The 13,121-nt window shown below is 28.2% G+C and overlaps 1 long non-coding RNA gene across 1 annotated transcript; it reads left to right on the forward strand.

Moving 5' to 3' along the window:
- The first annotated feature begins 612 nt into the window (after positions 1-612).
- Positions 613-4,516, forward strand: LOC120068302. The gene is made up of 3 exons (XR_005479149.1): positions 613-860; positions 2,645-2,738; positions 4,415-4,516. It is a non-coding gene; the product is annotated as an uncharacterized LOC120068302 (long non-coding RNA).
- Positions 4,517-13,121: the final 8,605 nt, after the last annotated feature.

A 13,121-nucleotide genomic window follows, 5' to 3' on the forward strand; every position in this document is an offset into this window, starting at 1 on the left:
TGCACTCTTCGCACTGTAGATATATTTCTTTGTCCATTGATATAACCAATCAACTGTAAGTTGACCATTCACAAATAGTTTGCAACTACAGGTGGGTTAAAATAGTTTTAGTCCAACTATAAACTAGACCCCTCTTGGTTAGTGAGAGAGTGAGGGTATTCATTGTTCAAGACCCGAAATCAACACTTAAGGAAGCAATTTATCCACAACTATTGTAATCGTTTGTAACACTTTACATGAATGATTAGGATCAAATAGTTTTTAACACTTTACAACTATTGTAACAATTACCAAGTGAGTCATATCCATAGCGTTACCAAATGAGTCATATCCATAGCATTACCAGAATAAGGTACCAAATATCATGCATATACCACATACCATTTAGTTTATTACTTAAATATGATTCACTTATATATCTCATATACATGTTTAAGTTACATTAAATAACTCTAATCTTGTTTGTTAGATTGAGTTGTACAATTCTAAATATAAAATAAAATAACTCCTTATATTATTAAATAAATAAATTTTATTTTTTACATTCGAAATTTAGGACACAATCCCAACAGAAATGAATATGACCTTTCATTTCTTCTAGGGCTTAGACGAAGGAAGAGCAGATCGACGGCTTCATCATCTCCCTCTCGACTTTCTCCTCCGCACGGCCGTTGGTTCTCATCTCATTGTGAATCGCCTACAGACAACCGATAGAAGCTCGTCATCTCTGTCCGTCTCTGTCTGAAGGTCGCCTCTCGCCACGACGTGAATCTCTGTCTAAAGCTCGTCCTCACCACACCGTCCGTCTATCTGAAGGTCACCTTTACGCCGACCACTTCCATCTCCCTAATCAACCTCAGGTCGTTGCTTCTCAGTTCGGCTCGTACATTCAGCTCGTGATTCATCTCTTTATTCTTTGCTAATAGTTCGTTTACTTTTATTTTTTGTGTAGTGTGTATTTCTTAAATATCAAAGAAAAATTAAATTTATTTTTGAGTTAGAGATAGTCAGTTCGAGATAGGCAAGACCTTTAAAATGAATAAGAAGACAATAAAATTTTCAATCCGCCTATGTAATGAAGTTTGGGGTAGGGATGGGCAAAATTTGTTTACAAAGAGATCAGAAGTACTATCGAAGGACTAAATATAGATTTTAGGAGCTGTAAATACCTGATTTCATTAGTTTTTATTTATTTATCTTCATCGATATTCCAAGATTGTGTTTTTTTTTTTTTGTTTTACTTCTCTGTTAGTTTTTGCTTCTAAATTAGTAACTGTATTATACTTTTAACTCTAGATTAACACATTTTATTTTGTCATTAGAATTGTTTTCCTATTTACAAAAATTTTGCGGCCTATGATCTTTCTTCTATCAATATTTTGATCACTTTTCGATCGGCCTCAAGTATTGAATATCAAAGTTACAGCATCAAATATATAGATAGAAATTGACTTGTCTTTTCATATATGAGTTGTGACTTCAAATGTTTTTGTACCGTAATTTTACATGTTGATTTTGCTTGGTGGTATTATTTGTTTATAAACATTTTTATATTACTGTGTAGTTCAAATTTAAATATTATTTTTAAAGATTATGATATTGACCTATTTTAAATTCTCAGTTGTTCTTTGTGTTGTCTTATTTGTTTTACAACAAGTCGGGGCCTTTTTTTTTAGATATCTATGTCATATATAGAGCTTGAGGAATCCGTGCTCCGTCTCCGGTCATGTGGGAAATTTCTCCCTCATCCCTGCCTCCGTTCTCGCCATTTGAAGGCGGGGACGAGGGCGGAGATTTTCCGTCGAGGAAACGGGATCCCCACGGGCCCCATTCTCCGTTTCCCTGCGGGGGAATCCCTATTCCCAAATAAAATGAACTTTTGGGTTTAGATTTAGAATTTAGATATTTAATATTGGGTTTCCCAACACTATAAGTCTATACATTATAATCATATATATAAATAAGTTATTTTATATATTATAAATATATATTTATAAAATATTGAAATTGATGAATATTTATGTAAGTCACAGAATTTATTAAATTTATTTATATTAATAATTAAGTTGTTTTTATTTCAAAACTNATATAAATAAGTTATTTTATATATTATAAATATATATTTATAAAATATTGAAAATATAAATATATCAAATCGGGGTTGGGGTTGGGGTGGGGATACCGTCCCCATCCCTGCTCCGTCCGCCCCGAAAAATATCCCCGGTTTGATCCCATCTCCGGTTTGACCGGGGATTCTCCGTCCCGATCAGGCCAGGACCCCATGGAAAATTTTATCAACCCTATTGAGGATCTTATTGTCGGTGGACCTTGATTGACATTAAGTCTTACATATATTTTATTTTTTTATTAATTAACATATCATTGAAATATACCAAGATAGATAACATTTTCCAATTATCACTCACATTGATATTCTACTTTCCAAAGTTGTAGAATCCTTTAACCAAACTTAATGTATATGATGTTCCTTTCATCAGGTTTCTTTATCCGATGGATAAATCATGGATGAAAAAAAAAAATAGGTTATCTGAAAAGTATGAGTTGGGAGTTGAAACATTCCTTGAATTTGGGTTGCATCGTATATGTTTACATTTGCTCTCTTATATTTGTATTTTTTTTGTAGGTGGTTTTTGAAAAATTTTGACAACAGTCTTCTGTGGAAGGACTAGGTTTAAGGAAGAAGATTTGAAGCTAGAGTACTTTTTGGTGTATAAAAGGTATAACATATGACTTAGAACTACATGTTTATTTGAATTAGTTTATATTGGTAGACTAATTTTGTTTTTTTCTCTTTTGTAATGATGGGAATATTTTTCAAATACCTATTTGCATTCATTTACTTTAATAAGCCTAATATCTAAATAGTAAGATTGTTATGAGTATTTAAATTTTATACTTCGAAGCCTATATTGGATTAATATGTTTGAATTTTAGAAGATTTTTTTTTGTTTAAATCCTATTTTAGGAACTTGAATTTTGCATCTTATTCTATTTTAGTCCCTAACCTTTCAAAAGTGTTTATTTGAGTCTGTTAACTTTAAAAAAATGAGAGTTTGATTTTGATCGTTCACTATTTTGACCCATTAGATGTTAGCATCCTACTTCAATTTCTCAACGCATGTCATACGTAATTTGATCCATGTAGTAATGTATTTGAGTGCTTTGTTTTTTCAAGTTTGAGATATTTTTGTAATTCATTAAGGAAGTTTTTTATCTCATCCTCCCAATCTTTTTTTATGGACGTGATTCATTGAAGTAAATTTTTTTAAAAAAAAAAAAATTAGATTTTTATTTTCTATATGGGTTGGAATTATTGATTCTACTCCATTTTCATAAAATATAGATAGTATTTTAAAAAATAATAATAATTAAAAAAGATGAAACAAGGGAGGGGACGACGTAGGAGAGTTGAGTTTTGAAGGGAAAACAAAGAAGGCTTTAAGTTTCTTGATTTTTCATAGATTTTGGCGAACTACAATTCTGACGGAGACTCCAATTTACGTTCTGCTTGAGTCGATTAAATTTTTATTCTACCTATGCTGATTGCAATTTCATCATCGTCTTCATTTCAAACTCCAATTTCTACTTGGGCCGACTACAATGTTTCATCTTTTTCAGTTATTATTGTCATCATCGCTTTGTACACCTAAAAAATCAACCTCCAAAGTAGAGTAGCTCCAAAAGAAGGAGAATATAAAGGAGCGAGAAGGAGCTGAGTATTGATATCTCAACCTAGTTGACAAGAGCCTTAGAATTTTTAGTCTAGAGTTGATCAGCTTATTTGGGATCTTAGTCAAAATATTTAGTGCCCAATCATCTAAAAATACAATCATGTTCACCATCTTATTAAATAGTTAACAGAATCTTAATAACATAGACCAAAATAAACAATTTTTCAAAGTTCAGGGACTAGAAAATACATTTTTAAAAATTTAGGGATCAAAATAAAATAAGATTCAAAGTTCAGGAATCAAAATAGGATTTAAACCAAGTTTTTTTTTTTTTGGGTCATAAACCTCTTTTTATATTCAAGAGGTACATGTGTCCATTGTTAACCCTCCCTCCCTAAATGAATAGGTTTCATTTATTTGACCCTATTCTTATATGATTGTTAGGTAAAGACGCAATTAAAAAAAAGTTTGTTACTTTTGTAGTATTGAAAATTGATTTAAAACTGGAGGTTATTTATGTTAATAATATTTGATTTAGAAGTCTATTTATATGATCATATTGTGACTCTATGTACTGTTTCTGTTTTAAGGTTAGTGTATGATTAAAGTGAGATTTTGAGTATTGATGTAGTCAACGAAATGACATAGAGAATGTGAATATGTATAATCGGTGATATTTATGTATTGAATTTAATTCTAAAATGAATGTTTTGTTTATTTAGGTACTTACACAAGCCTGCTGAAGCAAGGAAAATCACCAAGCAAGTTATTTATCCTTTTTTTTTTTTGTTGATAATGCCAATTATTTGGTTATAATGACTAGATTTGTAAATAACTTAACCAAAGTTTGGTTACTAATTTTGTTGTCTATAGTTTGCCTTGTACGAACGTTACAAACTCTATTGTTATATATGAAACTTCATATTTATGCTTGTGTATATATTTGGTGCTGAAATTGGAGGAAGCATATCTGTATTAATAGGTATGAAATAAATGCATTTCAATGATATTTAGATAATGTCTCGATTACGGTATTATTGACACTGTAAATGTGTCATTATCAATATTTTTGTGATAGATTTCCAATGTCAAGATAAATATTTAATTGATAGAAAATCAACTTTTTAAACATTTAGTGTCTGTTTGGTGCGTGATAAAAGTAGAGAGTTGAGTTGAGTTGATAATTATTATCTGGAGAGTTAATCGAGTTAAATTGTCTGTGTTTGTTTATAGAGTTGAGTTGACTTGGTAATTATTGTCTGTGTTTGTTGTGAATAAGATTGGTTCTATTTTTTTTTTTTTCATTCTTTTATTTTTTAGTTTTATGTTTTACTATTGTTGATTAATTTTCAAATATACACGTATTTTCTCAAGTCATTTATGACATAAATATTTTTCATATATTCTTTTCAAAAACTATAATAATTTTAATTCTCTGTAAAAGATACCAACAAAATACATCTCATATTGTTGCTCAATTAATTGATGTATTGTATATTGTATGTATATATATTGAAGGTAATTATCCCAATTACTAATTGGTATATTGTATGTATATATATTGAATCTTGCTAACTTAACATTATTATTTCACATATCATACAGTTTATTTTTATATAATATGGATAGTATATTTAGAATTGAAATTGTACCTAGAATAATTACTTTTCATTTGATTATGATGGTAAGAATGTGATGTAGTATAGTAACATTGTTTATAACATAACATAAGATAAGATCAGTCCTTAGAAAAAATCCAACGAAAACAATGAACCAAATCATCATATCAAATTTCTGTAAAGTGACGTTCCAAAGGTTTGACGATAAAATTAAAAAAAAAAAAAATTGGGGGAGAATCCAAATGGCGAAGATGAGGGAAGAGAGAAGAAAATGAAAATATCACTGGGATTAGTTTTGAGTGGGTAAAAAATGTGGTTTTAACAACCCACGATTTTTCTTTATGGGCTTAACAAGTAATAAATACCCACCCAACCCAACAACTTATACCCATTTATCAAATACCCCCTTATTGACAATGGAAAATTGTCATATAAAACAATAACATGATAGGTATTAATCGTCAATAAATGTTTGTTGTTAACAGGAATGGAATATCGTGATACAACCAATAATGACTGTTTTTTCATGTGTCATCCATACACTTTCCTTGATAGTAGATTGAAAGACTAAAAAAAAGAATTATAAAATGTGATAATGACATTTTTTTAGAGTCATGAAAACCTGTTTTTCTTATAGTGCTTGTCTTTAGTAACTTTATTCACCACTTAATTTCTTTTTTTTAGAAAAAAGTTTATTTTACCTTAGACATAGAGAAAACCCTCGTTAAAGAGTAAACCACTAAAATTTCAATATGGCAAGATATTTAAAAAATATCACATATGGCAAGATATTTAAAAAATATCACAACTCGTATTGTATATCCATTTTTTTACTGGCAATCAAAATCCTCAGATTAGAGAATTATTAACCCACTCTACAATAAAAGAATAGTTAGATCACTTGCTAAGAATTTTCTTTATCGTAGTATATTGATAAACCTTGTTGAAATTGATTGTGCAACTTCCACCTACTTGACTCATCCAAAAGTTTTTTAACCATCAACACCCTCAGCATACTAACTTTGTACAACTGTCAAGTCAATGCTCATGTGCAAACCTATAGAACTGTTAACATCACATCTTTTATCATGGTATAGCAAAATCATTATGAGGATGAATTCTATCTTTTCAAATAGGAAGTCATTATCTCCCTTAACGAGAGAGATAAAGATATCTGATCTAGAGTTATTTGACGAACCTACTCTATTAGGACTTTTTCTTTTCATGAGCCCAAATCGTCTGCATTTCTAGATACCTTTCTTCTCTATAAAGTTTTTTTTTTTTTTTCCTTAGAACATGTGCTAGAATAACCTCTAAACTTCGTAGTATCACCATCATTATTTAACTTTTAAGAAGCAATATTGCTCGATTGATCTCTTCAAAGTCATATGTAATCAAAATTGTATTAGCACATCTTAAATTGCACGTACTACATAAGTCGAAGTTGAACATTCCATCAAATTTCTCCATGTAATTAAATCTTTACTTAGATGCATAAAGCTTAACATATATGACTATATATGTTTCACTCCTAGTAAATGTGTAGTAAATAACCCACACTATCCACAAATATTGATACATGTTTCAAGAAATTTTTTCTAATACAAAAGTTTAGACAATAATTGATAAATTACAAGAAAACAACAAAAATACAAAATACAAAAATTTACATGAATAACTTTTTTTTCCATTTTTTAAATTCACAATTTTGTTCATCGACATATTAAAGAATACAAAAAGGAAAAAAAATGAGTTAATACACTCAAATCTAAATGGATGTTTGGGGTAAAGTGTTGATTATTATAATCCTAAATTATTATAGTTGGGTTATAATAATTTGTGTTTGAAGTGTATATTATTTTAATTTAGGTTATAATAATATGTATTTGAAGTGTAAACTATTTTAGTTTGAGAAAGAAATAGCAAACACAATAGTAAAGAATAAAAAATGATTAATATAAAATAGTAAATATAATATTTACTATAGTTAATGAGAGATTTTGAAACAATATTTAATATTTACTATAGTACGAGATAATTATTATAATCTTCTCGTTTTTTTTTTTTTTTTTTGAAAAGAACTAATTAAAACAATTAAAGTCGTACGCTCTTTATATAGTGGTGGAAACTCATAACTTCTATAAATTTTTTTTTAGAGATAGAGAGAGAGAGAGAGAAAATGGTTTTGTAGTTTGAGGTATGAAGGGAATAAGAAAAGGAAACGGAAATAGAAAAAGGGTAAGAAATGAAAGGAAAAGAGCCGCAAAAATTGACGTGGAGAAAGCCGAAAGCAGCAGAACCGTACGTGTCCAATTAGTCAACATCACCGTGGTCCCCCCTCCCAACCCTCCAATAATGGGTCTGCAGTCTGCCACCCCCTCAAACTACGGCTATATCTCTCTCTCTATCTATCTTCTTCTTTTTTTTTTTAATTATTATTATTATATTTAAATATTATTTTTGTTTTTATTTATTTTAGTCCATTTACTTTACAAAGATGTTTATTTTGATTTTTATATTTTTAATTTTAATTCATTTTGATTTCAATACTTTAAAAATGTTTATTTTAATACTTATATTTTCACTTTAATTGATTTTGGTTTTTAAATTTTAAAAAAGTGACCCATTTTATCTTTTAAAAATAAAAATGAAGCGATCAAATGAAATTTTTTTTAAAAAGTATAAAGACTAAAATGATCCAAAATTAAAAATATAAGGATTAAAATGAGCATATTAAAGTATAAGAACCAAAATGAATCAAAAACTGAAAATATATGATTAAAATAATCGAAATAAAAATGTATAAGAAGAAAAGTAATCCACGTCAGCTTTCACGCCGCTTACGTGGACCTTAGAAAGAACGTTCCTTTTTGTTGTCGTTTCCTCCCCCAAACTCTTTTTTTTCATTTGAGTTGCACTCCATCTCCGCCTAAATAAATAAAAAAAGATTGCCATTTTCTGGGCTTTCAACTATTTCGCCTGGCCCACCAAGTGGACAATCCCCACTCAAGTCTCAAGCCTATTACATCTGCATGCGTATTTTATTACTCACTCAATCTATATATAATATTATGTCTAATTTAACACAATATCATTGCCAATTTCAGCTCCCTACTAACTTTACTCTCTTTATTTTTTCCAGCTTAAAGCTTTTTTATGCTATAAATCATGCGGGATAAATTATGTATAGACTCTTTTGATAATCATTTTTTTTTATGTTAATTTCTTTTTATGATTATCACATTTGTTAATTAAAAACTTAAATTTTTAGTCGATTTTTAAAAATAAAAATTATTACTTTTTAAGAATTGGGATATCGTTTTAAAAAATGTTTAGTTTTTAAAAATTGACTTTTATTTTTTAAGAATACTCTTAAAAAATAGGTAACAAAATAAAGAAACCAATATCTAGAAGTAGTATATAAATTTAAATTAAGGTTATTTAACACATAGCGTAAACATGTTACGAGTAATGTTCCAAGCATTGTAAGGACAATCAATAAAGCATAGGGAAAAACTTTAAAAGATAAAACACAAAATTTAGTAACCCAGTCTGACGATATATATCTGGTGGGCAGTGTGTCTGGAAAAGATACTTTTACTAATATAAAATCAAGCACTTATAACGTTATACTTATCTATAAATACACGATAAATATAGTGACACATGAATAGCTCAACCAAATGAATAATCCCTTAAGCTCTCCTTAACCTTGAGACTCCTCGATGAGACTAATACTCTCTAATATGAGAATACTAGTATGCAGTCATTTAGGTTTCTCCTAGGTGTGAAATTCCTTCTCAATTGTTATCTTTCCAATTTTAATTGAAGACACTCTACTTGATGAACTTAGACTCTCCCCAAATTTGAGAATCTCTTCTCAAGTAAGATGTCTTAGGCTTCCCCTAAGATCAATAAAATCTTCTCACTTATCAGTTTTAGTTTTAAAACAATCTAGAGCAGTACCTCAAGATCAACAAAAATTTGTACTTCACAATCTTAATGATTGGATAGACGATCATGTCGTTCGGACCCCATAAACAAAAGCTTCAATTCAAAGTCTTGAATCGGCAATCCTAGCAAGAATACAACTTGTCTTAAATAAGCACAGGGAAAACAAGAAAACATCCCTATCCAAAATCTGCAAAGCTTAAATAAGGAAAAAATATATATAATAGAATATAAACTGTAGAATCAGCATTCCAAGAGACATCCTAACTATAAGACATTTCCTAAGACAACCAGCAAAACAGCTCATAGCGCAAAAGCCCGAAGAACCTTAAACAAATATAACCAATTCCAATTTTCTAACATATAAACTATCAAATATATATAAAATAACAAAGACCCCGTTTCATAACTATTTGTAATTTTGAAAATTAAGCTTATAAACACTCTTTCATCTTCTCAATTTCTTGCTTTCTTATCTACTTTTTTACCAATATTTTAAAAAATCAAGCAAAGTTTTAAAAGAGAAATTTTCACATATAGAAAAAATGTCAAACTATTTACAAAAATAGCAAAAAAACACTAATAGATACAGATAGACTTCTATCAATCTCTATCAATGATAAAATTTATTAGTTTTTATCACTAATAAACGTTGATTGACCTATAACATTGATAATAATGCTATCAAAACTATAATTAAATTTTGATATTTGTATAAATATTTTCTCTTATATTTCTATTTTAGAAAACTCCTTATTTTGAAAACTAAAAAAATAGTTTTAAAAATTTTGTTTTTTTTTTTTTTTAATTTGGCTAAGAATACAAATACGCTTATACTTAAGTAAGATGCAAATTTCAAATCATCATAACAAATTGAGAGGAACTAAGCTTAATTTTTAAAATAAAAAATTAAATAGATATTAAAAAAAAAACTAAATGATTGTCGAATAAAGTCTGAATTAAAATGTAGGTTCATGAATCTAACTTTGATACTAAGAAGTAACAATTACAATAGATTCGTGTGGTAGGCCAGGTCGGCATGCCTTTATTTGATGTACATTATATACACATCTCAATTCATTAGATTAGGACCAATCCATCACTTTTTGCAGCCTTTGTATTATTTTAACAACAACTCCTGGCATGCACCTAAAGTTGCATGATTAATTTAGTCACTCCTACATTTACTTTATCTTATACTTTGATTAATTACACTTTTAATTCCAAATCCAATGAATTTTAATATTGCATACAATATTCCTCTCTCTTTATTTCCTATTATTGTTCATTGTAATTTTTGGGGCACACATCACCCTCGGGATTATACACCTTGACGCAAACTTCATTTAAATATGCGGTTGGGATTTTGGTGATGGTGATGTATCATAGTTTCTTACATCTAACCAACTTTGAGACCTCCCATCGAATCCAAATTTAATAATTATAAAGATTTGTAAAATACATACACAAATTTGAATTTTCAAATTTAATAATTAGAATTTGAATTTATTTTCTCTCGATTTCATATAATGGTTTACATTTTTTTCGTTAAAAGAATTAAATTTTAATCAAATTCTAAAAACAAAATAATTTTTAATTTTTTTTTTTTAAATTTGGCTTGATTTTTTAAAATATTGATAAAAAGTAGATAATAAAATAAAAAAATTAAAGATAAAATATGTCTTTATAAGTTTAATTTTCAAAAATTAAAAATCAAATACTAAAGACCAAATAGTTACCAAACAAAATTTAAACTTTTGAGAATTTTGTTATTCAGCTTCTAAATTTTTAGAGATATTTGTGTTTCTAAATTCTTAATTTTGTATCTAATAGGTCTTTGATAAATTCATACTTTTACAAAACAAATCGATTTTCAATATTAGATATAAATTTCAGTTTCATATTGTCCAATTGAATCCTAAATTTTTCGTTTTGTGTTTAGATATATAGGTGCATGAAATTCAGAAAAAAAAAAAAAATTGAAAGCTAAAGTACTAAATTTGTATGTTTGAAAGTTAGGGACCAAATTAATAGAGACAAACCTCAAAATTTAAAGACTAAATTTGTAATTCAACCATTACTTTTTAAAAATTTCAAAATTGTCTGGAACATATAAATAGAAACAAAATTAAAAGCCTAAAAATTTAGTAGACATTTTTTAAAATTGTCAAAATTGAACAGATACAAATTCAAAGTTGATAGGTTAATTAAATTTGTAATTAATCTCTTGGTGTTCTTTGTTCAGGGTCACATATTTAAAAAAAAATGAAGAGACTTCACAAAATCTTTATAAGAATGATAAATGAGTTATTCATTTCATTATGTCAATTGATCGTGAGATGAAACTATATACCTCTCGAATATAAAATCAAAAGTAATTAAATCTAAACCGACAATCCAACCCTAATATTAATATTCTTTACCCAACTTTATTATCTCTTCATGTCATATATGATATATCAAGATCAGAGATATGGTTTCTGCCACGACCCTATATATGGTCCTTTTTATGCTACTGTTGATTGTGATTCAAAAGTCTGGTATAATTATTATTAATTCATTACACAACACACAAATTTTTCCACACCTTTGTGTCATTGTGTGCCGCCGTCGATTCCCCATTTTCCTTTCGGTGGCTTTTCATGGAAGCATCATAATAAATATACAAATATATATATATATATTTAGACTTTCCAAATATCATATAATAAAATCTTCTATCCTATACTATATGCTATGCTACAAAATATGGAAACTGGCGTTTCTTACCCAATTGGCATCATTTCCAATGATTCCTTGGAGCAATATATAATAATCTCATCAACTTTGTGTCTCGTCTCGTGCTACTACATCTTTTCTTTTTTACTCATCCACTATAATGCTCAATGTTCCATCAACAATATGATTGATACGTGGACTCTTAATATAAAAAATATTTAGTACCTCTCGAGTAGCATCTATATTTATTTATCTTATCAAATTGTCCAATCATAATTTATTCCAAGAAAAATTTTCTTTCTTATTTTCTTTTAAATATTTTCATTTGTTATTACATTTCAAATCCTTCACCCTTCATATTATTTCCATCACCAAATCATTTAGGAAGGAATGAGACATTTAATTTCCAAGAGTAGTAGTTGAAATATAATAAAAAATTTCAAAACCAAATGTATTCTCTCTATGGTATACCAAATGTATGTAGCTTATATACCTAGGAAAGAAGTAAATGTGTCCGTCTAAATGCCCATGTTCGCCTCACACATGAAAAATTATCGGAGATCACCCACGGATCATTTTGCACCTTTGAATGAATGAGAAAACAATGGTAAGAATACATTGAAGAAACCACATTAAATTTTAAAAGGTAATATTATAATTTTTGAGATAACCACATTGAATAATTTTTAATTCACACAGACGTATAAAGATTATCCACACATAGTATTGATGATTAATGAACATAGCTCCCACTAACTTTTCTTTTTTTAAAATATAGGTTATTTATTCATTCATCTCTATTTCGATTCTATTTTATAGATAGACGAAATCCTAATGTTTTTGAGCTACTAAAAATTAATCAACTTCATAAAAACTCTAAAAAAACTCCTACTAAATTATTGTGTAAGTAAGTATTTAGATTCACTTCCTAAGTACTTGAAAAAAAAAAATTTACCTTAAAAAAGTCCATTTGAACAAATCCTCAATCTACATAATGTATAAATAAAGTATTGTAAAAAATTGCGTTGCTAAGTATTATTCTATACATATATACATACAACAAAATAGCCTAAAAACGCCGATATTGAAGGGTGTCTTGTTACAAAATGGATAAAAAATAGAAATAATTAAAAAGATTGAG

Source organism: Benincasa hispida, chromosome 12 (genome assembly GCF_009727055.1).
Source record: "Benincasa hispida cultivar B227 chromosome 12, ASM972705v1, whole genome shotgun sequence".
Taxonomy (NCBI): domain Eukaryota; kingdom Viridiplantae; phylum Streptophyta; class Magnoliopsida; order Cucurbitales; family Cucurbitaceae; genus Benincasa; species Benincasa hispida.